This window comes from Mixophyes fleayi, chromosome 1, assembly GCF_038048845.1.
Source record: "Mixophyes fleayi isolate aMixFle1 chromosome 1, aMixFle1.hap1, whole genome shotgun sequence".
Taxonomy (NCBI): Eukaryota; Metazoa; Chordata; class Amphibia; order Anura; family Limnodynastidae; genus Mixophyes; species Mixophyes fleayi.
This window is the reverse complement of record NC_134402.1, coordinates 35523519-35535645: the sequence shown is the minus strand read 5'-3', so window position 1 is coordinate 35535645 and position 12127 is coordinate 35523519.

Here is a 12127-nt window from a genome sequence, read left to right as displayed (position 1 = left end):
TAACTATAACAAATGTATCTGTCGCCGTCGTTATTTTGTTGTGTCAACCTCTGCCAATCACAGTGGTCACTGGCTATTTGTCTGGTGGTTTTCTAGAGTTGGGTTCGGTTAGGAAATAAATAAATGAATTATTAAATCTAAGGCTCACAGCTGAGGGCAACCAGATAAAGTAATTGATTTGGCATCAGGGCTCAGGTAGAGCAAAGATTCATACTAGATTGAATGACGTCTCCTCACACCAGATTGATTTTCAATGTTCACACTGTTGTGTTGGCTTTAATGAAATAGTTAACTGACTAAATACTCTTTACTTTATTCTTTGATGTCTACCATGGATAAGAATACTGTATATATGAACTTTAATGAGAGTCAGTGTATGGGTGTGTAGTAACTAGTAATAGGAATTTTTATTTTTATTTTATTTTTTATGTTTTTTCATTTGGCACTGTGGCGAGATCTATGTAGGCCTAGTAAGCTGCAGAGTAACTGGGGTCTACAAGAGGCCTAGAAGTAAGCTATAGACACCTGAACAGCTGGGCTACTGGTCTCTTATAATAATAAGCTGTGTGCAGTTATTTAATTGCTGGGAATAGAAAGAAAATCAATCCTATTTTTACCACAGACAAAAGAGGCGTGGTCTAATGATGTGGGAGGTGGCCAAGGCAGATTCCATGTGGGTTCAATTTGGGGGCGTGGCCTGGATAAATCGTGGCATAGCTTGATTGGTTAATGAATTAGAACTGTTTCAAAGCCTAATTTATTACTTTCCCAAATGATTGTTATTCCATTATAAATCATTCGCTTTCATGGATATTATATGGATATTAGAATAAGGACCAATGGATCGGTGAAAATAAATATATTTATAGCGGGTTTTTTAAATCGTGCTTAAACATATAATTATCTTCAAGTATGTTGCATAACATAAACCTGTTTAAGGCTTAAATGCTTTAACCGATGTTATTGATACCTTTTTAAAAATGATGACAACCTGCAAATCTTTGAAAGGTATTTAGCCTTTGCCATAACAACCTATGAGTTTGAAATGTCAACAGATTAAATATGTATCTTCACGTAAATAAGTTTGTCTCTCTTATGATATCATGTAACACAGATTTTCAAATAACATTTATTTGACAAAAAGTCTACATGTAATGAAGCCCGTGGCTATACTTGGGGCTTTTGTCATTAGTCTGACAAGCAACTAATTAACCAGTACTTGTCCACTGTTCCTTAGATTCTTGTCTTGACACTTCTAAGATTACAGCATGTGACAGAGGGAAAGGGTCTAAGTCTTTTTAAGTTGACAGTTAAGTGTTCAGATTGCTGATTTCGCCACAAGGCAGAGAAAAGAATCTCAAGCCTCAGATGCAATGTCAGAAGTGACAGAACATTGAGACGTCTCTGATACCTTAGTTTTAATTGTCACAGCTGAATTTATTTTAACAGATTCGAATATTATAGCACAAATTAAGGAAGTTTCATATTGTAAGACAATGTTACTATAATACAATTTTATTATAAGAAAGATATCCAATCCACTTTTCATCCAGCAAAAAAAAGATAGAAATTTCTGCTTTGATTGGCACAGAATTCGATAGTCTTACTGCCTTTACTGTGAAGAATCCTTTCCTATGCTGATAGTGGAACCTTCCTTCTTCCAGAAACAGTAGATGTCCCCTTTATCACATGTATAGTTCTAGATATGAAACAGTTATTTGCCAGATCTTTGTATTGACATCAGATATATGCAATTATATTTATTGGGTTTTTATAAATTGTTATTGTGATTGGGGAATAAATTTGAAAAGCAGAGATGGATTTAACGAGCTGTGGGCCCCTGTGCGGGGATGCGAGGAGCACAGCTCGCTAGTTTCACCTGCTGCACCAATGGTAGTTTCGCCACTGTATGGACGAACGAAACATTAGGGCTCTTTGTACCTTTGGTGAACAAACCCTCAGTATAATTCATGATTGGTTGGCTGGATGGAAGACAAACTGCCTGAAGAGTCCGGACTATGAACAATGAACACCCATGAGTTAGTGTTCCCCAAATGGATCAGTGGTCTCTGTCATTTGGTGGGTTCCTATACCATCAATGTACTGTATCACATCTACCTGGTGTCTATTTGTACCATGTGAGACTGGAATAAGGTAATTGCTCATTTCCTGTTCCACATTAGAAAATGTGATCTCACATCACTCTTGTCAGTCAATTCCAGCCAACCCTTGTGCAGAAACTTGTCTCAGTCTGCAACTGTATACAGATATATTTCCTTTCCGGCTGCGTCCAGCTAATTCCTGTTGTGTCTGCAAGGTATAAACTGCTGCAGTGTTCATTTTTCCTTCTCTGGGCAGTTCCCAGGAACAGCAAGCTTTGTGAGACGCTGCAAGGAAGGGTGTTGCACATATCTATAGCCAGTGGCATGCAAATGGCTCAGTGGTAACATAACAGGATGCATACATAAAAATCTGTTATTAAGTACTGCCCCTGAGACTTATGTACACATATATGATATGATAATAAAGCAAAAACGTTTGCAATATAATCGATTCAAATGTCCTGTGTCACTGAATAATTCATATTTATATCTTTCAGAGGTGCAGGGAGGATTGATCTCCAAAGAGAGGATAAAATGGAGAGACAGAGTTGTGATCAATACTATAATGTACAAAGAGGAAGTTAATTTACACAGAAGCCATGTCTCTAATTTCGGCCAACTCCTATGCAACACTGGATGGTATAAAACTGGTTCATGTTATGTTTTTTTTTAAAGATCATAGAACTGTTCATTTCATGTTTCTGCCTAGTGTTCCCTGAGAGGTTATTTCTAAGATTTGTGCTGGAGCTGAAATCCAAAGTGAGCTGGAGAGAAGCCTCCTTTCTTATACTCGTTTTTCCCTCTATTACACCTTAACGTGGGAAAAGTCAGTCTCTAAATTCAGGCTGCCATTATTTTACTAGAAGCAGACTGGAACATTTTAAATATGGCGTGTCTTATTTGAATATGATGTCTCATTTCTGCAACCTCATTGTCAACCTCATATATATTTTATGTCAACTTCATGTATGTTTTGTATATGATTGTTTTTGGTGCAATTTGCTTTACGGAATGTCCAACGCTGCAGAATTTTGTAGCACCTTACAAATAGACGTTGATGATGATTGGTGATGATGATGATGATGATAATTGATGATGATGATGATGATGATGATGATGATGAAATTGAAGACTTCGGGCCAGAGTCATTAAGGAAAGTAAATAAAAAAAAAGAGTAACTTTGAACCTGGGCAAAACCATGTTGCACTGGACTGGGAGGTAAATTTAAAACGTGAGGACACATTTATAATTGGGGTAGACCATGTCCTAGATCAACTTTTAATGTCAGTGTAAAAATAAAGCTATCAAGTATTTGCGTCCTACATGAAAAAACAGCCAGTGTTTTCCTTATGTGCGAAATAATAAACTCATTTGCACCACTTGCATTGTAACTTGGTTGTGCCAAGGTTCAAAGTTACTCATTTTTTGCTTTACGTTCCCCCCAGGAACATTGTATGCCTTGACAATGAGTGGGTATTATAGTGCTGTGTGCTCAGTATGGTTGACAATACCCTGATAACACATGCACAATGATTGGTCAAGTGGAGATAAAATAACATATTTGTGAAATATACAAGCTTTATAAGCTTTTGATACTATACTGATTAACACGGGGCACTGCAGTTTCTTTGCTTAGATTTATCACTTACCATTATCTACTTACTTACACTAACAGACAGGATAAGGTACCCTCAGGGCCAGTATGGAGACAATAAGGGATCCTACATAGCACGATGATGGGTTTATAAACAATTAGGTTTGGGCAGCTGACAAGACTAGTAGTAGACAGCTGAGATTTACACATGTGTTTGTAAACCGCAGACAATTGTAAATTATACTGCTAGTTTTTTCTCACAACATCTGTGAGAATGTACAGGGTTTATGAGTGTTGGTTATTCATAAATTGCTAACCTGCTTTGTACACATTCTGTCAAAATGTCAAGTGTGACAATTTCTTAGGTCACAGTGTCAAAGATATTCACAGACATGTCTCTCTTAAGCAAAATGTTCCCATCATGCCCAACACTCACTCAACAATTAGATACAATTTAACACTCAGTTCATATCCCCCCAAATAATAATAAGATATACCATCTATTGAAACTCATGTGTTAAATGTTGGCTGAAAGCTCCAGCTCACAAATAGATACATTACAAATAACTTACAAAGAATGTATTTTTTTAATAGACCACTATGGTTACCTGTAGGGTTTTGATTCAAGCAACTATTAATGATTTACAGTTTACTAAGTATAATGCAATTACTATGGCAACCACAGTCGCATGGCATATGATATAGTGAGCAGAAAACTCCACCCCAGTCCTTTTTGCAGTGGCTTCCATATAAAATCTCCATGACAGAGTGATTATTCTTATTGAAATATGGGAAAAATCATTAACTTCTGTTCCAGGTTAAAGAGGTTCAAAATGTATTGTTTTAAAAAAAGAAAAAGAAAATCTATGTGAAATTGCACCTTTAAGTATGTGTCTTTTCCACCAGAAGGCAGCAGAAAAGTTAATAATAAAATTAGCAAATTTCCTTTTTTTATATTGTCTTTATTTTAATTTTACAAAAAATATATAAATAAAGTTTGGCCAAGATATACAGAAGTTCTGCCACTGCTTGGACTTTAACCATTTCTTGCACAACAGAAAATAAAATCTGGGAAGGATAGAGAACAAATTGGAGAGCAAAGTTGGATAGGAGAAGGAAGATGGAAAACAAAATTGGGAACAGGGAAATTTTCAAGAGGAAAAATATTTTCTTATGGCAGCAAGCTCCATGTTATCTACACAAAGTGATACAGGGTACAGATCATTTGTCAATCTGTTTCCCCAGAAATACCATAGCTCTCAACATCTAGAGAAGAAATATCATAGCTCTCAACATCTAAAGACTAAATGTTATAGCTCTCAACATCTAAAGACTAAATGTTATAGCTCTCAACATCTAGAGAAGAAATGCCATAGCTCTCAACATCTACAAAATAAATGTCATAGCTCATAACATCTACAGAAGAAATGTCATAGCCCTCAACATCTAGAGAAGAAATATCATAGCTCTGAACATCTAGAGAAGAAATATCATAGCTCTCAACATCTAGAGAAGAAATGTCATAGCCCTCAACATCTAGAGAAGAAATATCATAGCTCTCAAAATCTAGAGAAGAATATCATAGCTCTCAACATCTGCAGAAGAAATGTCATAGCCCTCAACATCTAGAGAAGAAATATCATAGCTCTCAACATCAAGATAAGAAATATCATAGCTCTCAAAATCTAGATAAGAAATATCATAGCTCTCAAAATCTAGAGAATAAATGTCATAGCTCGCAACATCTAGAGAAGTAATATCATAGCTTTCAACATCTAGAGAAGAAATGTCATAGCCCTCAACATCTAGATAAGAAATATCATAGCTCTCAAAATCTAGAGAATAAATGTCATAGCTCGCAACATCTAGAGAAGTAATATCATAGCTCTCAACATCTAGAGAAGAAATGTCATAGCCCTCAACATCTAGAGAAGAAATCTTATCGATCTCAACATCTACAGAAGAAATGTCATAGCCCTCAACATCTAGAGAAGAAGATCAAAGGGGTTCTCAATATGTTGTGATGTAGAAGGTAAAAAACTAGGCCTAGATTCTTGTGATCATACCAACAGATTAAAAAACAAAAAGTTTGGAACAGACTACAGTCTAATTTTGACTCTATCCCATATCGCACCTCCAAAAGCTTTAGACTGACCTTGAAAATACTTTTGAGGACTACCAGTGTATTGTATCACAGAGCAATGAACATCTAACTAGATTACTGGGTACTGTTACTCAGGGGGCACTTATGCATCAGCAGGAATATCTTGCCCCATTTCTTAGGGGTGAACATTACCTTGAGGTTTCTCTCCCATCCTGCCATGAAACATGTGGGGACCTCTTTTAAAGACAGCCAAAGTAGAGAATTGTCTTATTTCCAGGGTACAGATGTTCAAACTAAAAAGTAAATGCTGCTATTCAATGGAAAGAGAGGTAATGATTTACCTGGAGGTAATGCCAGTGATCTAGCTTAGAGTCATCATTTCGTCTGCCAATATTGTAGATCAGAGTTGTATGGCCTTGTACTGTCATAATGCAGGAGTCTGAAGTATGGGTAGAATAAACCTGGATGGAAGTATAGGTTGCCTCATATTGTTAGGAATAGGGAATAGGGAATATTGGGTTGACAAAGCCCTTGTCTTTATTAATGAACCTTATATTCCGTACTTCCTACCAAAATCACATGTAAAAAGTTCACAGATGATACTAGAACAATGATGTAAATTATAGGGAATAAGAGGTATTCATGGTGTATACAATTCATATGGGGAATGGGTTTGATAGATTTCCATTTCTATGTACTCCTTGGGGGGAAGTGGAGTCCAGTGCGAGAATTCAGGACAACAGCCCATCCAATACCAAACCTTAGCAGGGAGGTATGTAAGAAGACCCAAGCCTTTCTGTCACCTACCTTCTCAGCATCTGCTGTGAGTAGCAGGCTTTCATGTTGTGCGTCTGCATCCAGTGAATACATTTGTGGTGTTGTCTCTAGCCTCACCCATTAGCACAATTGTTGCTTGGTCTCTATGTAGTAAAATGGAAAAAAAAGTTGAAAGAAAGAGGTCTGTTAAAAATGGATTTCTCTTTTATCTATAGTTATATTTGAGGAGCTGGACATTTGAGGAAAATGCTTCTGATGCAGGAGAAACCAGTGCTTGGTATTAGTAAGAAGTCAGGTGATTCCAGCACTTAGGCTGGAAGAAGCCCGAGAGAAATGTCACTGAGGAGAGGGCTGCATGTTTCTATCTGGTGGGATTTGTCCATAATTCCCAACAGATATCAGCATTCATTGATACAAGTAAATCTAGAGAGGGCATTTGTATTCCCTTCTGATAGGGAAGCATTAGACCTCTTGGAAAATCGTTTCTTTGCTCTGCTTATATTTCTGCTTCTTTTCTTCTGTTTTCTTCTGTTAGTGTATTTATAGTGGAACTAAACCTGTTAAAATATGTTGATGTATTTCAAAAAAGGGTAAACTGCTTTGTCCTAAGAGTCACAACAACTTTTGTTAATCAGAACATTAATTGGAAGTTCCTCACTGCAGGTGTGTTAGTTTGAGTCTGTGAAAGTCTATCATACATCATAGTAGGATATAGTCCATTTATAGAAGAACAGTGCACATATGGGTCTATATTTCCACAATGTAGAGGTGCATGCCCTCATTCCATCTTTTGGGAATTATCTTCGTAAAATAGAGATGTGCTCATTAATCCAGGATCAGGCTGTTAATCATCATCCCCTACAATATGGCTCATTCCAACTTAATTTATATCTTTAGTTAGTTAGTTAGTCATAAATATTTAAATTGCTTTGTATGAGCATGCTTATAAATGCGCTTAACTGCATTAGGTACACCTGGATGATACAAAAGCCATCCCATTAATAGTAAAAGATTACTCCAGATTACCATCGCTGCCTGAGTACAGTGGAATGTCAGGGCAGGGCAGGGCAGGGCAGCATGGTGGTGTAGTGGTTAGCACTTCTGCCTCACAGCACTGGAGTCATGAGTTCGATTCCCGACCATGGCCTTATCTGTGTGGAGTTTGTATGTTCTCTCCGTTTTTGCGTGGGTTTCCTCCGGGTGCTCCGGTTTCCTCCCACACTCAAAAAAAAACATACTGGTAGGTTAATTGGCTGCCAATAAATTACCCTAAGTCTCTCTCGGTCTGTGTGTGTGTGTGTGTGTGTGTGTGTGTATGTTAGGGGATTTAGATTGTAAGCTCCTATGGGGCAGGAACTGATGTGAATGAGTTCTCTGTACAGCGCTGTGGCTTTAGTGGCGCTATATAAATAAATAGATGAAGATGATGATGAATGTCAAACGTCTAGCTCTTACTTTTCAAACCTATTGTCCGGCATGATCCCTCTACTCTTCCCTCTGCTTCAGGAGTAGGACCCTGTGCCACAATCCTTGTCTGTACAACAGAAGGTGCATGGCCCCTTAAGGGATGCTCTGAACCTGTGGTCATGTATTCTGTCCTGAGACCCATCCTACTCATCCACTCAGCTATTTAAACCTGCTCAGTCCACAGGCCTGATCCAGGGTATTAGGCTCCATACATGTACTCCGTACCAGTGCTTCTTGTGGATAATCCTCATGAATTCTGACCAGGACCGTTCCTGACCTCTCTTCTGCCTGTCGTTTGGTACTGTTTATGCCTGATTGTTGCTGACCCGGCTTGTTCTGGCATTCTTCTGTTTGCTGATTTGGCACCCTGCAGTCCGTTTGTGTAGCAGTCCCGACTACGTTAACCAGTCTCTTGTCACAGTTTGATACCAGCTCGTCACACCTGGAGGCAGCGCAGAGGGGGGTGAACCTAAGTGCAGCAAAGCCCAAACCTCCATGCGGAGTCCCTGGTGAAAACCGGGGGTCCGCACCTCTGCTACTGCCAGCGCAAATCCAAAGCGAATCCACGTTGTTATCTTGATTCGTGACACGGATAATCATTATTTAATCACTGTAATCATTTCTTGTTTTAAAAAAAAGACGTTTCATTAAATAAATAAATAAATAATGACATCTCCCCGAAACGAAGTGACCAGCGCCAAGGCTGGGCTGGTAATCGCTAAAGCAGAGGGCCAATGAGTGTGGCATCTTCTTTGCAAAAGCAGAAGTCAGCCCCAGTTATGCCAGGCTGGGCTGGTCACACCATAATAGAGAGATGGGTAGCATGGTCGTCACCCTGTCATAATGTAAATCAGGGAATGGGGCACAACCATATTTTGTGTTTATGTGTTCCCCCACACCCGGGGCGAACCAGTACTATGCTGAATAACACTGGGGCTGTTCTAGGCAATCTTTGCGCGCCAGGTGATAATTGCTAATATATATATATATATATATATATATATATATATATATATATATATATTTATATATATAGCACTACAAGTCTCAAAAAGCCCTGACAGTAATGGACTATTTGAGCAAGCTGAAGCTTGTGGAATTATTTTATTTAAAATAAACCCTCCCCAACAGCCCACTTCAACCTGCTTGATAGTCATCTGAATACACAGGGAATTTTCAGTCCTGAAGTTGTTCAATTGCTTTAAAATGTAAAAACTCAAGACAACAAGAGCCTCATTGCAAAAGAATTAAATGCGTCTAATTGGATGTTCTCATATCGACCCCTCTAGGTCAATTAATGTCATTTATTCACTTTGCAGCTCCATTAGACCAATTCTCATTGTTGTGTTCTTGTTTATTTGTTTTTATTAATCCACTTGGACCATATCATAACTGAAGAAAGAAGACTCCCTATGGATGTAGGTTTGGACATACCCTTGGGTAACTTTTACAAACTTTTACAAAAATCAACTTTTTTTGCCAAAAACATTGCTAATCTGAAAGTTGACTACACCTTTAAGGCTATGCCCTAACGATCTTCCCACACTACTGAATTGTATGATGTAACTTGACAGTCTTGTCCAGAGGTGATATAACAAACAGGGTAAAACTAAAAGGTACGGTAGTGAGAGAAAAGGGTAGTGAGAGCCCTGCTTGTGGCATAACTTATAAGATTGATCCAGTAAACTAGAGATTCTCTGAGAAAACACCCGTTTAGGAGCACTGAAATATTTTACTGTCATTATTGTTATTCGAGTGGAAGTGGGAACAGGTTTTCTTTTACAATGTGAATATTTTTAAGACTGATTTCATCAGAGTTCAGGTGACTGCTTCTCATGCATTCATTTCAGCAGCCTCTGGCACTTCAGGTGTTAAAGTATCATGTAAATGATATCATTAGAATGTTCACACCAGTTGTTACTTCCTGGGTAAACTCATTTAGAATGTGTCACAAGAGTTCTCATGGCTCATTGACAAATAGCTGCTAAAGGTGTGCAGCCTGTGTCCTGAAGACTCAGTAGACAAGGCGCAAAGTAATAACAAAGTTGCATGTTATTAAATGGGAAACGTTATAAGTTAAACATAAAATAATTTAAAGTTGATATAATATGTAAAGGTAGTTTTTAGAATACATAAATACATACATAAAGGTTTCCTACCCTGTATATGTAACATTGTATGTGCAATTTAGCTGTGTGTGACTATTGTTTGTTATTATTAGTCTTTTTCGACCTAATATTGCACTGTTGCCCTAATGTTTTATACAGCGTACAAATACTTTCACTGTAAATACAAGCGATGAAGAAATTAAAAAAAAAAAATCAGGATATTTCCTTCCTCGTTTATTTAAACGTTTTCGGTAATGGATAGATTTATTACACCGTCTAAAAAGGAAAAGTGGAGGCCCATAGCAATAAATGATAGCTAGAATCTGATTGGTTGCTATAGGCAACTTCTCCACTTTCAAACCTGCGTGAAACTTGCAGCTTGATAGATTTACCCCTAGATGATGTAGTTGATGATTACCGTTATACCTACTGGCCACATCAAGATAATTTTAAAGTGTATTCTAATGTGGGCTGTTTTCACACACTATTTTGAGTTGCCCTTATCACGTGTGTATCAAGTCACGTGTAACACAAAATAACCAAATAAGAGCACAATTTTGCAGCCCACATTTCACGTGTACGTTCCGGCCACATATTGGTCTCAGTTCTAAATGAGGCCCATTGCACTGAATTTGTTGAGCAGGCAAATAAATGCGATATAAATATGTTTATTGAAAGGCAATAGTGGTATCCTCCCAAAATATTCTGTGCTTGCCTAATCTGTAAATAAAACTATAAGCATGTTGGTGTTTTTTAATATATACATATAATTATCTATATTTTATTCTAGAAATCATTTTTCGCTAGTTGTAGCAAAATTTTGGGCTTACATTTTTCCTTAGCTGTACAAAACAGCTAAGCATTCATGCTAATGTTACAGGGGATCTCCACTTTAGTTATTACTCTTTCCAAAATTCAACTCTCACCCCAACTATTAAAATTGTGGCTCATCCAATCAGATGCGTCCTCACAATCAGGGTAAGTCTTGCTCATTTTTAAAACTCAAGGACTTTGCCAGGGAAAAGAAAATCATAACAGCAGGGGTCTAATAAAGTGGGTTATTCACTGTATGTTAAAGTAATATTTGGGGGGTAAATAAGGACACCAGAGTATGTCTTGCTGATGTTGAAAATTCTTCTATACCATGAAGAATTCAAGAAGTGAATCTTTTCTGGGGGTAATTAGTTCAGCAACAGTGGGGGTTCCGAATAAAGGACCCAAAGTGGTTTAACTCCTGTAGTTGGGGTTTTGAATAGGGACTTGAGATACCTGTATTTACGTATGTGTTAACTTTTTTTATGAACTTATAAGAAACATTTTGACCTTTTTTTCAGCCCTGAGAAAGTACACTTGAAAAAATTTCTCTTGAGAACCAAAATTTAGACTGATTGTCACACGGTTTGTGAGACACAATACATTTTCAGGAAGAGATCTAAAGGGAACCAAATTGCTTTAAGGTAAATTGTTTTCAAAATATTTGTATGTTTATGATTGTACATGACTTAATGCTGTTACATGGAAGCTATACAGGCTCACCTTTAATATTTAAAGGGACATGTATGACTATATTGTACATCCTGTGCAAAAGATTATATCTTTTTTACAAAAAAATTACTTAAATTCTATATTTCCCAATTCAGTATGTAGGTTGTTATGCACGTCTCATTGCTATCCAATAACGATTGTCGATTGCCGATGTGTGGTTCCAAAGCACAAAGTAATTTAATAGCCAAAAGTAGCAGAATAACAAGTCAGAATAAAATAGGTACAGCCGTTACATAACGCAGGCACCCTGCATCCAGTCTACAGTCATTCAGGTCTGAAGGATGTGGTCAAGAAGACTGACTACTGGGTCCAGAGCTCCTGCTTATATACAGTCAGTGAATACAGTAAAACAATGCAGATGATGTGGCTTGCTTCTAGTGGTCCAGGCTTCTGGAAGGTCCAGTGTACTGCAGGTCATAGGCCAGTTCAA